The following is an 18,052-nucleotide window of genomic DNA, read 5'->3' on the forward strand; positions in this document are numbered from 1 at the left end:
CAGTGGAGGGATTGGCAGAGGGGGGTGGCGGAGATGGAGGGGTTGGAAAGGTGAATGAGTCTGGCAGCTGTATTCAGGATTGAATGAAGCGGGGATAGCCAGCGGCGAGGCATGCCAGTGAGGAGGGAGTTGCAGTAATCGAGTCGTGATATGATGAGGAAGTGGATGAGCTGTTTAGTGGTTTCTGGGGTTAGGAATGGGCGTATTTTGGCGATGTTGTGGAGGTGGAGTCTGCACGAGTTTGTTAAAGATTGGACTTGGGGCTGGAAGGATAGGTTGGAGTCCAGAATGACACCAAGTACTCTGGCCTGTGGGGCGGGTTTGATGGTGGCGTTGTTGGATGTGACGGAGAAGTCAATGGGGGGTGGTGTCCGGGCTGGGGGGAAGACAAGAAGCTCGGTTTTGGAGAGGTTCAGTTTAAGGAAGTGGAGCGACATCCAGTCTGATATGTTGCTCAGTAGGTGTGTGATTTGGGTGGAGACCGAGGGGGTGAGGTGGGGGGTTGAGAGGTAGATTTGTGTGTGGTTGGCATAGAGGTGGTGGTTGAAGCCGTGAGAGTGTATGAGTTGGCCAAGGGAGGAGGTGTAGATGGAGAAGAGAAGGGGCCCGAGGACAGAGCCTTGAGGGACCCCAACAGAGAGGGTGAGTGAGGGGGAGGTGGTAATTGGTTTTCAATGCATTCCTATAGGAAACCGTGTTTTGGTTTACGAATTTTTCGCAATACGAAACTCCCCACAGAATGCATTAAATTCCTAAACCAAGGTTCACCTGTATGTTAATGAAATCTTCCTCTGCACAAGCTCAGCTTATGTTTGAACAAACGTCTGTTTTTTTACATGCACTAAAATAATAAACAATAAAATGCTTGGTGGGGTATGCTACTTATGATCTTTCAGTGTAGTTGCCTATGCCATGGTTCCTTTGCTGTGCAGGAAATACAACGCTGAATTTCTTTTAGTTGAATTTTAAAATAAAAGTGCACTTCTGTTTTACAATTTGGATGTGACCCAAATTTGGAAAATGCTACAGCCAAAATATACAGTTTGAAATAAAGTTGCATATTTGCAGTATGCCGCTCACATTTTGACATTGTATCACAACAAACAGCCCCGGAGTCGTGAAGTTTCTGGAACAATCACATTGATGGTACTGTGGTGACGAATGATTCATCCACTTCTAACAAGGACTTATGTAAGAGGCTTCAGTCAATAGACATGATTGTCTGATATCTGCAGGTAATGGTGCAAATAAGCCTTCGTGGTATGTTATGATATTTGATCTTGAAGAGAAATAAAGGACTGCAGATTGCTATAATAACATTCAATAACATGTTTATATTCAACAGCCTACATTAGCCAGCAAGTCAGGATTAACGACCATTTATGTAAATGTATATTACAATTAGGGTTAAGTAGAAAAAGGCAGTACTGTGATCTCAAGTATACGAAAGCTATAATGAGAGAAGCTGTACAGAGTGTGATACTTACTGACCTCTTTCTGAATATGCTAGATACTTGGTTAACTCTAACTGCTGACCCAAAGCATGTAGCAAGTGAAGAGGTCAGTCAGAAATTCTGATGCTTGTTTCCAGAAAAGAATTGCATCCAATGGATCAGCATTTTCAGAGGTCAACAGTGGATGTCTATATGTTTTTCTCAATACAACTTTCATTTAAAGAGACTCTGTAACTGGAGAAAAGGGAGTAAATGTCTACATTTTGGTAGATCAGGGAAAACTGATGATGATGATGATGATTATTATTATTATTATACAGGATTTATATAGTGGCAACAGTTTGCTCAGCGCTTACAATATAACGGGAGACAATACAGCAACAATACAGTTCAATACAAGAGGGATTTGAGGGCCCTGTTCCTTGGAGCTTACAATCTAGGAGGGAGGGGCTAGTGGTACAAAAGGTAGTAACTGTGGGGGGGTGGACTGGTTGGAAGAGTAGAAGATTCCAGTATTAGCTGAGGGCAGGATAGGCTTCCCTGAAGATATAGGTTTTCAGAGATCGCCTAAAAGTGAGCAGAGTAGGCGATAGTCTGATAAATTTGGGTAGAGAGTTCCAGAAGATGGGGAAGCTCTGGAGAAGTCCTGGAGACAAGCATGGGAGGAGTAGACAAGGGAGCTAGAGAGTAGGAGGTCTTACGAGGAGCGGAGAGTACGGTTTGGGTGATATTTGGAGACAAGATTGGTGATGTAATTTGGGGCAGAGTCATAAATGGCTTTATATGTTATTGTTAGTGTTTTGAATTTTATCCATTGGGCAATGGGAAGCCAGTGGAGGGATTGGCAGAGAGGGATTGGCAGATACAGAATGGTTAATAAGGTGGATGAGTCTGGCAGCAGCATTCATGATAGACTGAAGAGGGGATAGCCTGCGATTAGGTAGGCCAATGAGGAGGGAGTTACAATAGTCAAGGCTAGAGATAACCAGGGAGTGAATGAGTTACTTAGTGGTTTCTGAGGTTAGGAACGGGCGTATCTTGGAGATGTTACGGAGGTGAAGTCTACAAGATTTGGATAGTGATTGGATTTGGGGCTGAAAGGACAGATGGGAGTTTAGCATTACATCTAGCACCCTGGCATGAGGGGAGGGACTGATGGTTGTATTATTGATCTTGATGGAGAAGTCAGGGGAGGGGGCATGGGCTGGAGGGAATAGTATGAGCTCAGTTTTGGAAAGATTGAGTTTGAGGAAGTGAAGTGACATCCATGCCGATATGTCACTATGATGGACCTTCCTCCATGTTCCCCATTAACTCATTGGGCACCAAGTGTGGGTTACATGGACTACCCCTGGGGTGGGTTCTTCTAGGCTACGCTAGGCACTTATAACACAATCCCTCTACTTCACACATATCGGGTACCTACTCTCGTGTCATTTTCACAAATGCCCAGGGACAAGGCTGAGGCCACCATGGGGGAATACTTGACCTTAAGGCAGGCCTCAACTTTAAGGGCTGGTTCACACTATGGAAACACAGTCCAGATGCATACCGGATGTGTTTTTGCATGTGAGTTTTTGCCATGTTTTTGGCGTGTTCTGGTGTATTTCTTATGCATTTTCGTCACATTCTAGTGCATTTTTTATGCATTCTAGTTCATTTTTTTTCCTCTCTTTTTCTTCAGTTTAAATAGGGAAAAGTGCATTCCAGTGCCATTTTGGTGCATTACAGTGCGTTTTTGATGCAGTACAGTTATGTGCAGAAAAAATTCAGCATGTTCTACTTTTTTTTCTGCAACTGGAACACACTGGAACTGCAAGTACTGATGTGAACTATGACATTGACAACCATATAACCTACTTTCTGTGCATTTTGGATGCAGAGAAAAAGCAACTGAAATGCTTGTAGTGTGAACTGCCCTAAGAGATGAACGTACACCATGTACACCTGCACCATAACTGTTCTCTAGTTAATTCTCAGGTCAACTTGTAAATGTACATCTTCCCACTGTAGCTTTCAATTAGGCGGGCCATGCCGAACACTGACCACAGCCACCTGTCCAGCGTTTTCCATTACCATTCTCCAGTAGCGAAGTGGGCTCCATTGTGCACTCTGTGCGGGTTCCACACATGCACTTGACTTTAACTGTTGAACCTCCGTACCTCTGTACAGACTCGGGACCTCTGTGATGCAATTATGCTCTGGCTGCTAAGGGAGAGAGAACTTTTACTTCCATGTACAAATGCAGCTCTTTGCAGAAGTGTGAACCTGCCCTTACCCTTGCTTCACACCTATGTATTTTTAGTGCGTTTTTCAGAAGTGCATTACAGTCCATTTAACATGATTTCCTATGGATCTAAAATAGTTCATACCTGTGTGTTTTGAGCTGGTGTGTTTTTTGGAAAGGGTCAGGGACTTTTTTCCTGCATCAGATTGCATGTAATAGACTTCAATGAACCTGCACCAAAAACGCAAATGTTGCGTTTATGATGTTTTTTGTCTTTTTCTTTTTTTTGGCTAACTCCTGATTTGATTACTTGTGGTCATCAATGGCAGTGTTTATTATCCTTTATAGACAATTAAATGAAGAAGGAAGGATCCCATAGGACTAGGACTGGAGGCTTAAATAGTACCAAAAATATTAAAGTACACATTTTTATTTGTACTTTTTTAAATATTTTTGGTACTGTTTAAGCCTTCAAAGTCCCAAGTCCTAGGGGGTCCCTCCTTCTTAATTTAATTGTTATTTTGGGGATGACTTACAATCAGGAATTTTCCCTCTTATCCTTTATAGACAATATCACTTTAAATGCATAGTTATGGGGCATGAAGCGAACAACATCTACAAAATAAAATCTGGAATCAAGTCAAGAAAAAAAGGTTCTGGACTGAACAGGGTTTTTGTTGTTTGCTTTTTAGTCCTGATCACAATAAATAAATACATGGAAAAAACAATGTTCATTCTCCGAAATATGAAATGTAATTGATGATAAAATGAAGTGTGCCATGATATGATCACAGTAGACTATCGCTCTTCATTCCCCTAGTTACCAGCTTATGTGCACATTTTCAGCAGTAAAAGGACATTGGAAATGACTGTATAAAAGTATGTGATCCATTGTGCACTTGCATGATGTGTAAAATGCCATGTGGCACTGCAGGTGTTAACGGTAGTAAAGCCCATTGTGTTGGTTGGCTTGAAAAGGCCACGTGACAGTGAAGAACCTGCCTGTGCTGTCTGCCAGCTGTATGCATAGAAATCTGCAAGAAGAATGCAGAAGAGAGCCAGCTGGAAACCTTAGGAAGAGCTCCCTGACAGGTAAGGATGATCCAGCCACCTGTCACCACATCCTACCCAGTGTAAATGATAAAGGAAACTGCTATAGCATTACCAACACAAGTCCTAAATAGACAGAAAATAGACTTCTTTGTTTGGGTGTTCGCTGACTTGTGGATTGCTTTTCATTTATTGTCACCAAATTGAAGACATAGCGAAATCCATAGCTAGCGCATGCAGACAAGACGAGCTGAGTTAATTTAGATGGATACAGTCTAACATCTTTGTGACTAGAATGATATATGTATCACTTCTGATGATTTTCCTGCACAGCTCTGGCTGGGTCTGTGAAAGACTTTCCATAGCAGTAAATTAACAAGCAAGCATGTCATCTCGATTTATAACAAGCAGCCCCTCTAATAAAGCAACCGCTGTCTCCCCTGCTGCTATTTGCTTTTGCTGGAAGATGAAGAAGAATGCATCAATTAGTATTCTGTAAGCTTCCATCTAGTTCTGGTTTTGGAATGGGATTGTATTCTTTTCTGTATCTGCAATGTCATTTATCGAGTATTGCAAACATTGTGTGTTTTACGCCTGCAGTTTCTCTAGTCATTGAAACCAATGCTATGTTCTGCAATATAGATAAAGTTTTTTCTAACTGTATGTTATACTCTTTTAATGAAAAATTGTTTTATGATTAAACCCCAGTCTGAACATAAACTGTTTTATAATATTTTTAAGGGCAGAGATATATCGATCTCTAAATATATTATTTTTTTCAAGCTTACAGGCTGATTAATAAATTGTTTGAGGTTTTAAAGCAGACAACTAGAATAATATGCTCTGGATGTGTTGCCTCCACTTAAAGCTTATTGGTTTTCAGAAGGGAGGTGTTTGTGCCAATTCCATACAAGTATTGAGGAGGCGTGCTGTGTACGTTCCAATCACCTACAAGTGTTAGGGAGGCATGCTGTGTATGTGCCAATCACTTACAAGTGTTGAGGAGGTATGCTGTGTACGTTCCAATCAACTACAAGCAGGGGCGGACTGACAACTCATGGGGCCCCCAGGCAATAGGAGATCATGGGGCCCCTGTGTCCTTACCCACACTCAAAGCACACCCAACAAAGCCTATAAAAAAGGTACCAGAGGCCCCCTTCTGACCACGGGCCCTCGGGCAGTGCCCGAGTGCTTGAATGGTCAGTCCGCCCCTGCCTACAAGTGTTGGGGAGGCATGCTGTGTATGTGACAATCACCTACAAGTGTTGAGGAGGCATGCTGTGTATGTGCCAATCACCCACAAGTGTTGGGGAGGTGTGCTGTGTATGTGCCAATCACCCACAAGTGTTAGGGTGGTGTGCTCTGTCTGTGACAATCACCTGCAAGTATTCGGGAGGCATGCTGTGCATGTGACAATCACCTACAAGTGTTGGGGAGGTGTGCTGTATCTGTGACAATCATCTACAAGTGTAGGGGAGTAGTGATGGGCCAAACATCTCCCTGTTTGGTTCACGTTCGAACATTCAAACCTAACAAAGGTTTGACCGCAAACTTGACCACAAAGAGGACAATTCACTAAGCGGTATCTTATGCATCTGAGTATGTGGTAAGATATCATATAGCTACTAAAAACATTCTTTAAGGTTTCAGCAGTTAGCGGGGTTCCTCGTTGACAGCTGAATGTAAAAAGAATTGCCGGCACTGCTCGGCAATTAAAAAATGTGAAAAGAAAAATGCGTGGTGTCCTCTCTCCATCCATACCAAGCCCTTTGGGTCTGGTATGGATTTTGACATGACATTTTAGAAAAAAATGGCATGGGGTTCCCCCCCAAAATCCATATCAGACCCTTATCCAAGCATGCAGCCTGGCAGCGAGCACCCCCCCGAAGCATACCAGGCCATATGCCCTCAACATGTGGGAGGTGCTTTGGAGTAGGGGGGCTCCTCCCCCAAAGCACCTTGTCCCCATATTGATGGGGACAAGGGCCTCTTCCCCACTACCATGGCCGGTGGTTGTGGGGGTCTGTGGGCGGGGGGCTTATCAGAATCTGAAACCCCCTTTAACAAGAGGACCCCCAGATCCTGGTCCCCCCTATGTGAATGAATATGGGGTACAAGGTACCGCTACTCATTGACAAAAAAAAGTGTAGTGTAAAAAATGATAGTAGACAGTCTTTAACAAGTCCTTTATTAAAAAAAAAATTAAAAAAAATGTCCCCCAAAGTAGATCCAATGTCAATCACGATGCCTGCTGCCACTGCTGACCGGAAAAATGAAAAAAAAAACGCTTTGCTCTTGATGCAGGCTCCTGCCATCTGAAAGCTGTGCCAGGATCGCAGTTCTTGAATACTGTGATGACATCACAAGGGATGGGGTCGCCCTCTTGTGACATCATCATGCACTGTGATTGGCCAAAGCATTGCACCTGACCTGTGGTCAGGTGCATTGCTTTGACCAATCTCAATGCACTGTCAGGGAGAACAGCCCGCTGGATGCCCTTACCATTTGTACATTTGCCAAACACGCAAATGGCTGATTTTTGAGTCAAACTTATGTTTGACGTGCATATCTTGCCCAGCACTATTAGGGAAGTGTGCTGAGTTTGTGACAATCATCTACAGTACAAGTGTTGGGGAGACATGCTGCGTATGTGTCAATCATCTACAAAAATTGGGGAGGTGTGCTGTGTATGTGTCAATCATCTACAAGTATTGGGAAGTGTGCTGTGTATGTGTCAATCATCTACAAGTATTGGGGAGGTGTGCTGTGTATGTGTCAATCATCTAAAAGTACAAGTATTGGGGAGGTGTGCTGTGTATGTGTCAATCATCTAAAAGTACAAGTATTGGGGAGGTGTGCTGTGTATGTGTCAATCATCTAAAAGTACAAGTATTGGGGAGGTGTGCTGTGTATGTGTCAATCATCTAAAAGTACAAGTATTGGGGAGGTGTGCTGTGTACGTGTCAATCATCTACATGTATTGGGGAAGTGTGCTGTGTATGTGTCAATCATCTACAAGTAATGGGGGAGGTGTGCTGTGTATGTGTCAATCATCTACAAGTACAAGTATTGGGGAGGTGTGCTGTGTATGTGTCAATCATCTACAAGTATTGGGGAGGTGCGCTGTGTACGTGTCAATCATCTACAAGTATTGGGGAGGTGTGCTGTGTATGTGTCAATCATCTACAAGTATTGGGGAGGTGTGCTGTGTATGTGTCAATCATCTACAAGTATTGGGGAGGTGCGCTGTGTACGTGTCAATCATCTACAAGTATTGGGGAGGTGTGCTGTGTATGTGTCAATCATCTACAAGTATTGGAGAGGTGTGCCGTGTTTGTGTCAATCATCTACAAGTATTGGGGAGGTGTGCTGTGTATGTGTCAATCATCTACAAGTATTGGGGAGGTGCGCTGTGTACGTGTCAATCATCTACAAGTATTGGGGAGGTGTGCTGTGTATGTGCCAATCAACTACAAGTATTGGGAGGTGTGCTGTGTACGTGTCAATCATCTACAAGTATTGGGGAGGTGTGCTGTGTATGTGCCAATCATCTACAAGTAATGGGGGAGGTGTGCTGTGTATGTGTCAATCATCTACAAGTACAAGTATTGGGGAGGTGTGCTGTGTATGTGTCAATCATCTACAAGTATTGGGGAGGTGTGCTGTGTATGTGTCAATCATCTACAAGTACAAGTATTGGGGAGGTGTGCTGTGTATGTGTCAATCATCTACAAGTACAAGTATTGGGGAGGTGTGCTGTGTATGTGTCAATCATCTACAAGTATTGGGGAGGTGTGCTGTGTATGTGTCAATCATCTACAAGTATTGGGGAAGTGTGTTGTGTATGTGTCAATCATCTACAAGCATTGGGGAGGTGTGCTGTGTATGTGTCAATCATCTACAACTACAAGTATTGGGAGGTGTGCTGTGTACGTGTCAATCATCTACAAGTATTGGGGAGGTGTGCTGTGTATGTGCCAATCAACTACAAGTATTGGGAGGTGTGCTGTGTATGTGTCAATCATCTACAAGTATTGGGGGAGGTGTGCTGTGTATGTGTCAATCATCTACAAGTACAAGTATTGGGGAGGTGTGCTGTGTATGTGCCAATCAACTACAAGTATTGGGAGGTGTGCTGTGTACGTGTCAATCATCTACAAGTATTGGGGAGGTGTGCTGTGTATGTGCCAATCATCTACAAGTAATGGGGGAGGTGTGCTGTGTATGTGTCAATCATCTACAAGTACAAGTATTGGGGAGGTGTGCTGTGTATGTGTCAATCATCTACAAGTATTGGGGAGGTGTGCTGTGTATGTGTCAATCATCTACAAGTACAAGTATTGGGGAGGTGTGCTGTGTATGTGTCAATCATCTACAAGTACAAGTATTGGGGAGGTGTGCTGTGTATGTGTCAATCATCTACAAGTATTGGGGAGGTGTGCTGTGTATGTGTCAATCATCTACAAGTATTGGGGAAGTGTGTTGTGTATGTGTCAATCATCTACAAGCATTGGGGAGGTGTGCTGTGTATGTGTCAATCATCTACAACTACAAGTATTGGGAGGTGTGCTGTGTACGTGTCAATCATCTACAAGTATTGGGGAGGTGTGCTGTGTATGTGCCAATCAACTACAAGTATTGGGAGGTGTGCTGTGTATGTGTCAATCATCTACAAGTATTGGGGGAGGTGTGCTGTGTATGTGTCAATCATCTACAAGTACAAGTATTGGGGAGGTGTGCTGTGTATGTGTCAATCATCTACAAGTATTGGGGAGGTGTGCTGTGTATGTGCCAATCAACTACAAGTATTGGGAGGTGTGCTGTGTATGTGTCAATCATCTACAAGTATTGGGGGAGGTGTGCTGTGTATGTGTCAATCATCTACAAGTACAAGTATTGGGGAGGTGTGCTGTGTATGTGTCAATCATCTACAAGTACAAGTATTGGGGAGGTGTGCTGTGTATGTGCCAATCAACTACAAGTGTTGAGGAGGCAGCAGTGGCCATGTACATCTCTTGTTTGAATCCCTGCTCTTGTGTGTGATTGTTAAAACCCAACTCTAGATAATTTTCTCTTGCAGTGGGGTTGCGCCTGAACTGCAGTGGTTAACTGCTGGTATAGCTCTAGGGGACATAGAAAAGAAGATTCACATACCCGTTGCTCCACAGTGCTAGCCTGCTTCCTGCGGCTAATGGTCCATGCTGTAATGGTCAAAGGACTAAGGTCCATAGCCCTGCATTGGACAGGATGATGCCAAGGGACAGTACACCACCGGAGCATAGGGGAGAGCTGTCTGCCGGGGGAGCAGAGGATTGGGTAAGTAAGTGTGCTTTTACTCTCCCCTATAATTAATTAGGTGTAATCTCCTGCAATGTGGGAGAATTTCAGATTTAACAGTCTCACTTAATTTTTGTATTTGCTCCTTTTACCCAGAAACATTTTGTTTAATCTTTCTGCAGGTGTATATGCGAGCTGCATGGTTGGACAGCGCGATCCCCCTCTCCCCACCATTGTCTGACCACGCAGCTAGCCAGGAGATGCGTAACAAAGGAGCTTTATTTGACGGCGCTTGTCTCTTGCTCCATGAGTTTGCTCGAGACAAGTGCTGTCACCAGGAATGCAAGAGAGTGGCCCTGTCTAATGAACCCATCCAGGCACGCTCACAGCAGATCTGTGCTCCCCTCACATATGCTGTCTGTTTAGAATCAGGGGATGGCTGGGGTATCAAAATGAGGCTTCAGTTCCACTGGAGGGAAGCTATTCAATAAAGCTGGAATTTCCAAAAATACATTAATGAAAGATTGTAAAGACACAGGAAGGTATCTGTACATGCACTTATGCATTCATATTGTATTTTTTACTAACCATCAGAGTTCTTTAAAAAAATGTACACAATTGCGTTCTCTTATAATTGAACTAATATACCAATTATCTTATGCGTTAAAGGTAGGGAGATTCTGTTAACAGTATTTATTTTTACAGAAATGGCAATTTTTTTTTCATAAATCACTTTTGGATTATGTTATAGGGACAGTTTGAACGTTTTTCAAAAGTCTGTTTTAAAATTAGGAAAATTCTGTACCAATAAATATAAAAACATCAGTTCAAATAAGTGGATAAATGGTTAGCACATACACCTGGCAGTACTAGGGTTGTTGGTTCGAATCCCAACCACGGCACCACCTGCCTAGAGTTTGCATGTTCTCTCTGTGCCTGTGTGGGTTTCCTCTGGGTAGTCCAGTTTCCACTCACAATCCAAAGACATGCTGGCAGGTTAATTGGATCCTGTCTAAATTGTCCCCAGTATGTATATGTATGAATGTGAGTTAGGGACCTTAGATTATATGCCTCTTGAGGGTTAGGGACTGATGTGAATGTATAATATATATGTAAAGTGCTGCGTAAATTGACAGCGCTATATAAGTTCCTGAAATAAATAAGGGTTCATATATGTCACTTTTTATTTTCTATATGGTGTTCCAAAGTAGAGAACTACTAAATACCAAAAGGCTACGTATTAGATATTGGCCGTAAATAATACAATAGATCAGAGATCAAATTGGCAGGCTGGCAGCATATAAGATTTAGGGGGTTGGTAGAGTTTAAAGTACGTGTAAACCAGGGGCGGACTGACAACTTATGGGGCCCCTGGGAAATAGGGGATCATGGGGCCCCTGTGTCCTTGCGCAAACTCAAAAAAACCTATGAAAAAGGTACCAGGGGCATCTCATGGGGCCCCTTACTTACCCCGGGCCCTCGGGCAGTGCCTAAGTTTCCAAATGGTCAGTCCGCCCCTGGTGTAAACCGGATCACTAAAATCTCATTTCATTTTTCACATATTCATTTTTGCAATAAGGGCCATTTCATGCCACGAATCGCACAGGAGCGCTTCTTGCGGTCCTCTGTGATTGACATGCAATCTGGGTGCAATGCGATTTCAGCCTATTTTCTTGAATGGAGTGAAATCACACCGGATCACACCAAAGTAATGCATGCACTACTTTATAAAATGCAAAGCAACAGGATCGCATGGTATTACTGTACCATGCACTGCATTTGTGACCTGCGTTTGGGGTGTCATTGAGTTAACACCGATACCCACTGCAGATTTTAAGTGCAGTGCATTTTGAACGAGGTGCAAGAACGAGCATGGAATAAAGTTTTCCCTCACAATGTTCTGGTGTGAACTGGCCCTAATACCTGTTAAAGTGGTAGTAAAGTCCCTATTTTAACTTGTACCTACAGGTAAACTTGCAATCAGGCTTACCTGTAGGTACAAAGAATATCTCATTAGGAGATATTCACATCAGCAATAGCCTGCGCAGTGACACTCTGCATTCAAGGCATACTGTATGCGGTTGAATGCAGAGCGCCGTGCCATGGTTGGGGCGCATGTGTGGGAGTGACATCATCGTGGTCCTGGCCATTCAAAGGGCCGGAGCCCATGAACCCGGAAATAAGACCGGGTGAAGATGGATGCACCGCGGGGAGTTGTGACAGTGCACATATGCAGTGTATGCTAGTACATTATGGCTTAGACATGCAGGGGGCCCAATCTTTTTTTTTTTTTTTTTTTTTTTTCTTGCAGTTTACTACTGCTTTAACAGGCACTTCCTGTTATGGGGTGACAACGTTCTGACCATGTCTCTCCTGCATTATTTCCCCGTAACTTACAATTCTGGTGAACACTGTAAGTGGCTGTGCTGATGCTCCTTGGCAAGTCATGTTCTGCCATTATCAAAATCAGGAAGATTGTATTGAGCAGAGATGGAGAACATGCATGTAGGCAGATATTGGCTTCAAAGAGGCTGCAGGAGATTACCAACATTAACAAAAATGCAAAAAATGGGGAAAACAGTATTTCCTAAAATACATAGTAATGTCATCCAGCTGGGGTTTTACATCTCTTTTAAACATAATGTTAAAGTGCTACTAAACCCAGGACTCTGCATTCACTATATCTGGTCTCCCATAGTACACAGTACATGGAAATACAATTATTTCAGTAAATATAAACTGCTAAATACCTTTTCTCATCAGCAGTTAGAGCAGTCTTGTGACTTCTATCAGTGTCCAGCAGAGCACACGTTAAAGCTTGAAGGAGGAGTTTTCATTCTGCTCTAGGAGGATGCAGAACCCCTGACCTCTGTCTGGACAGTGCTGATTAGCCTTGTGCTGATCACATGCACTCTTCCAAGGAAAAAAAAACCTCTCTAGCAATACACACCAAACTGAACATGTGCAGAGTGACTCCACACCATGTCTTATCAGGAGATAAGAGGGGGACACTGGAAGAAGGGAAGGATCAGAGAAGTCAGTATCAATCATCCTTTTTACACAATGCAGAGGATTAACCCCTTAGGTTCCACAGTGAGTATAACAAGCATGCTTTACTGCATATACAGACTGATTTTACTGTTGTGGGTTTAGTAACACTTTAAGTGAAACAATCATACCATAAAGTCACTGTTAATGAAATGACCTTTAATAGTTTGCACTTCTAGCTCTTAATCAATTACCTTCATTATTGACATCCTTGATTAAATTACCAATGCATTGTTTGGAATTTATGTGATTGATCATAGTGCGGAAACTGCACAGAGGAAAGTAAAAAAAAAAAACAGTTCCTTTTGCACAATATTGCTTGATATGAACCAAATACAGCGTTAGTTCAGCCTCAGGCTGATTGAAGTGGGATAATGTATTATACATTATGAATAGCAGCTATAGAGTGGTAAGGTATGAGAAGTATGTAAAGGTAGGTTGTTTATCAGAAAGGTACTTCATTTGAAATTGAACTCCAGGAAAAAAAAAACAATTTTGGGCCATTTGTTGTGTAAAAACAAATCACCTGTATTGATTCTTGTCCCAGGTTTGGCTGCTGCTCCATTTGCTAAAACTTAACCACAGTACTATAAGTGCTGAATGTCTGGTGCTGAGACTTTTAGTTCTGGCGGTAGTACACTTCTCATAACAGGTTGTCTTTAGAAACGCCTTGTGTCTGTTCACTGCATGCAAGGCTTTTAGTGATTGGAGAGGGGGAGATTGGATGGACACCATTGTTTAAATTCCTCTAATCACCGAAAGCCTTGCATTCACTGAAAAAAAAGAATGCAGATAGGCTCCATCTGGAGCTGTACATGTATCTATATATGGATATAAAAATTGGAATGCGCAGTTAGATCCATACAGCCTTTGTGTCTCTGTCATTCTGCAAGTGCATAAACATGGCCCCCTGCATGGATGTACAGGGCTATGAGCCTGTGTGAATGAAGGCAAGCCTCTTTACAGCATCATATATTCATCTTTGCTTCTCTCCCCCACAGGGGCGGACTGACAACTCATGGGGCCTCCAGGCAATAAGGGATCATGGGGCCCCTGTGTCCTCGCCCACACTTAAACCACGACCAAAAAAGCCTTTAAAAAAGCCTATGAAAGGTTCCAGGGGCATCTCATGGGGCCCCCTACTGACCCTGGGCCCTTGGGCAGTGCCCGAATGATCAGTCCGCCCCTGCTCCCCCACTGCATCAGCAAAGAAAATACCCTGTATTTCTGGGTATAAAGGAACTATGGCTCACGCCATGTGATAGCATTGGTGATTGGTCCAGTACTGGGATAGGAGCAATGAGAATCGTCAGCCCTGTGTAAGCTGTAAGTGGAAGAACTGGGTCCTTGCCAAGGGCTGCCTTTCCTTGCTGCTAAAGGCTGAACGTAGCCGTAGGGGTGTGATGAAAAGGGCAGTGGGTGCAGCGAAGGAATGGGACATTGTTACTTTTCCCTGCACAAGTTAAAGTTGTAGGAAAGGTTTGTTTTTCCTTTTAAATACCAAACATGTTATACTTACCTGTTCTGTGCAATGGTTCTGCACAGAATGGACTTCCTCTTCTGGGGTCTCCCGCCAGTGCTCTCGACTCCCCCTCTTTTCCATGTGCCACAATACGAAAGCCACTTCCTATGGTTACTCACATGGTGGCTCCATTCCAAGCCGCTGTGTGCATCTATTGACAAACACAGTATGGCTAGGTCCAGCCTCCCACTCCCTCCTCACAGCATTTGATTGGCAGCAGCAGAAACCTCCCTCTGAGGAGAGAAAGAAGCACTGCTGCTCTCTGGCACAACGCTGGGTCGAATTCAGGTTTGGGTAAGTATTTGGAAAGGGGATGTGGGGGGGGCTGATTATTACATTTTTTTTTTTTACCCTGGAGCAGAGAATGTATTAAGCGTATAAAAAACTTTAGCCTTTACAACCATTTTAACTTTTACCTCTGGTTCACATCTGTGCTGCGGATCCGCACAAAAATCCGTGCAGCTGCACCACCTGCACAGAGGAATGCGGACCCGCAGGCAGGTGCCATTAATTCTAATGGCACACCGCCTGCACTGGAAATCGCAACTGTACTGGGAACTGAGGTTCCCATGCGGGCTGCGTTTTCCGAAGAAGTGCAGGGACTTCTTCCCTGCATGTCAAATGAATGGGCTCTCGTGCCCACGCAAAACGCGGCCCGCAGGAACTCGGAGATGTGAACCTAGCCTAAGGGCTTATTCACCCCATATACATTGGATTGCACTGGACAGCCTTGCCTAACACAGTCCTAATGAATAGATAATACAATTGGCCCTATGACCAATCAGCTCAGTTGACATCATATAAATGTACATTGTGTATAAAGATGACTGAAATGTCATTTCAATAAAGTTAAAAAACAACAGGAAAAGAGTAAACAGAGCAATGCATTATAAGTCCTCATGCACACTGGATGATTTTTACAGCGGCTGTTTTTGGCTTTTGCCATTTTTTTCTACAGCCAGTAAACTCCCCAGCATGTTATCCTATGTGTCTATGCACACATAGACTGTAATCAGCGATTTTTGGCAAGGGTGTTTTTTGGCTGGAAAAAAACCCCAGAACTAGCGGGTTTCTAGAGGAGTTTTTTAGCTGTAAAAAAAAGTGCTGAAAAACTAGGCAAAACACAGTAAAATGCAGCAAACTGGTGTTTTTGGACGTTTTTATGAGCAAAAAAGAAAAAAGTTTTGGTAAAAAAAAGTGAAAAAAGCGCAGCTAAACGCTAATGCAAAAAAAACACTGAAAAACTCATGTTTTTAATGTGAATTTACACAGCTAATGTTAACAGAGTTATTAAAACGCCCCCCCAGTGTGCATGGAGACTAACAACATGATGCAATAAATACAGTATGCCTCAAGATGCTGGTGTGGGTGAGCTCTATGTCTTTCAGTGAGCTAAAAGGGCAATCATACTACTTATGTGGTGTTTTTTTCCATAGAGGACAGCTATAGTTTATGCGAAAAATCTATGCAAAACAATCCAACAGATTCCTCCATCTATGCTATACAGCATGGATGGACAAATCTGCTGTGGCTTCTGTATTCTAATAGTCAGCCCTGGCAATTGTCAGAATACCTGAACAGCAGCTGCATGTGAGTTGATGCAGTGTAGGGACATTTTCCTTCCCCTTCCTGTGTCCAGGCTCTTTTCAATCAATGGATAAACAGTACTGTCAGGGCTCCGGTTGTGACCAGAGATGTGTGTACTGACACAGGGAACCGCAGGCTTCAGATATGGTATAAATAATAATTTATTAAGACTAACAATACAAACATAAACGCAGTGCACCAAACCCCAAGCTAACACAAATACATACAACAAGGTGAAACAAACCCAAACCTAAACTGATATAGATACACAGGTACATACACATATAGAGCACAACGTAGTCAGGCAGGCCGGGTCGATAACTATCGGGCAGGTAGGTACAGGAGGAGCAGGCGGAGAGTAGTCAGGTTCACAAGCCAGGGATCAAACAGAAGTCAGCAGAGGTCAGGATCGGGCAGGGTCGGCAACAAGTCAGGCAGAAACAGGAACAGGAATGCAGGTTACAAGATACAGGGGCCCATGGAAAAACACACACCAAGGCCCAGACTGCAGGTCTGGCCATCCCTTAAATACACCACCTGCAATCAGCCCCAGGTGATGGCTAATTGCCGAAGTGAACCTCTGGTTGTTGAGAGCACCCGCTGGCCAGCCCTGGTACTGCAGCCCACAAGGCAGGTAAGTCCCACCACTATTGGCAAGTCCATTCCTGACAAGTACAAACAATGTGAACAATATATATATAACCCCTTCTCTGTGCTTCAGATAGTGAAAAAAATGTTAAAGTAAAATAAAATGTGAAAACATCTCCCAAAGAAATCACTGCTGCCACTGTAATCCCTCTTTAAACAAAAGAGGTCTTGGAAGAAGTTGGTAAAGACGAAACATGTCGGGATGTGGATGGGTGTAAACAGGGAGTGAGTTTACTTATTCACTATATATACAGCAGTCATGTGAATTATGTCATATGTGATATGCTAAGTTTCAAGAATTTGGTGAGCCTAATTTTATATGGAATAAATATAGAATTTGGGATTTTATTATACTATTGGAAGCGTTTTTTTCCTTACATGCCATGAGCCTATTATCACACTGAAAGCGGAGTTCAGCAGAAGAGGTGTTTGTTTAGGAGAAGCTGTTCTAAAGTTCTTTTGCCTATCTGAAATATGAGAGGTAATATGATCTGGTGAGTTCCACTGAATTGGGGTGTTTGGTGGTAGTCACTGAAAGCACCATTGGTGATTTATGTTTAAAGTGGAAGGAAGACACAGGAGTAGACTTTGTGTTTATAAAATTACTTCAACATGTATTGGGACTGAATGCACTAGGCTCTTATGCTTTGTTTAAAAACATTTTTTTTTCTCTTTGAGTACAGTGGACTTTATTTTATATATTTTTTGTTTACTTGTTAATATGTTTTCACAGCGCTACTAGTGATTTGAGCACTATACTGTTCAATTACTTTATGATACTAGTGAGTAGCTAGAACCTTCAAGGACCCAGTGCAAAAACATGAAGGAGCCCCGCTGACCTGAGCCTTTACTCCCATCCTGGAGCCCTTTATTATGGTCCCACAGTTTTACCCTTTCATGTGTTCTGCAGCTGGCCCCCTTCCTGCCATTACATTAGAATCCCCACTTGCATCAGCGTTCCCAGAGCCCCCTTTACATCAGAGTTCCCCTTTACAGTACATCAGGGTTTGCAAGGGGGAACTCTATGGACCCTGATGTTAAGGGCAACTCTGCGGATCCTGATGTAAAGGGTAACCCTGTGGACCGTGATGTAAAGGAGAACTCTGCGGACCCTGATGTAAAAGGAATTGTTGCGGACTCTGGTGTAAAGGGGATCTGTAATGTAAGAGGTTCTCTGGTCACCAGAGCCCCTCCTTATATCAGAGTTTGCAGAGTTCCTCCTTACCTCAGTGTTTGCAG

At 43.2% G+C, this 18,052-nt stretch overlaps 1 long non-coding RNA gene across 1 annotated transcript in view; it reads left to right on the top strand.

The window, feature by feature from the left end:
• Positions 1-4,626: 4,626 nt before the first annotated feature.
• The window catches only part of LOC149467830 (uncharacterized), a 49,878-nt gene continuing 36,452 nt past the window's right edge, over positions 4,627-18,052 (top strand). Inside the window, exon 1 of the long non-coding RNA XR_016311831.1 lies at positions 4,627-4,773. This is a non-coding gene — a long non-coding RNA (uncharacterized LOC149467830). The remainder of the gene's footprint in view (positions 4,774-18,052) is intronic.

The sequence above is a fragment of the Staurois parvus genome, unplaced genomic scaffold (assembly GCF_062004578.1).
Source record: "Staurois parvus isolate SC_StPar_1 unplaced genomic scaffold, SC_StPar_1.0 ptg000099l, whole genome shotgun sequence".
Lineage (NCBI taxonomy): Eukaryota > Metazoa > Chordata > Amphibia > Anura > Ranidae > Staurois > Staurois parvus.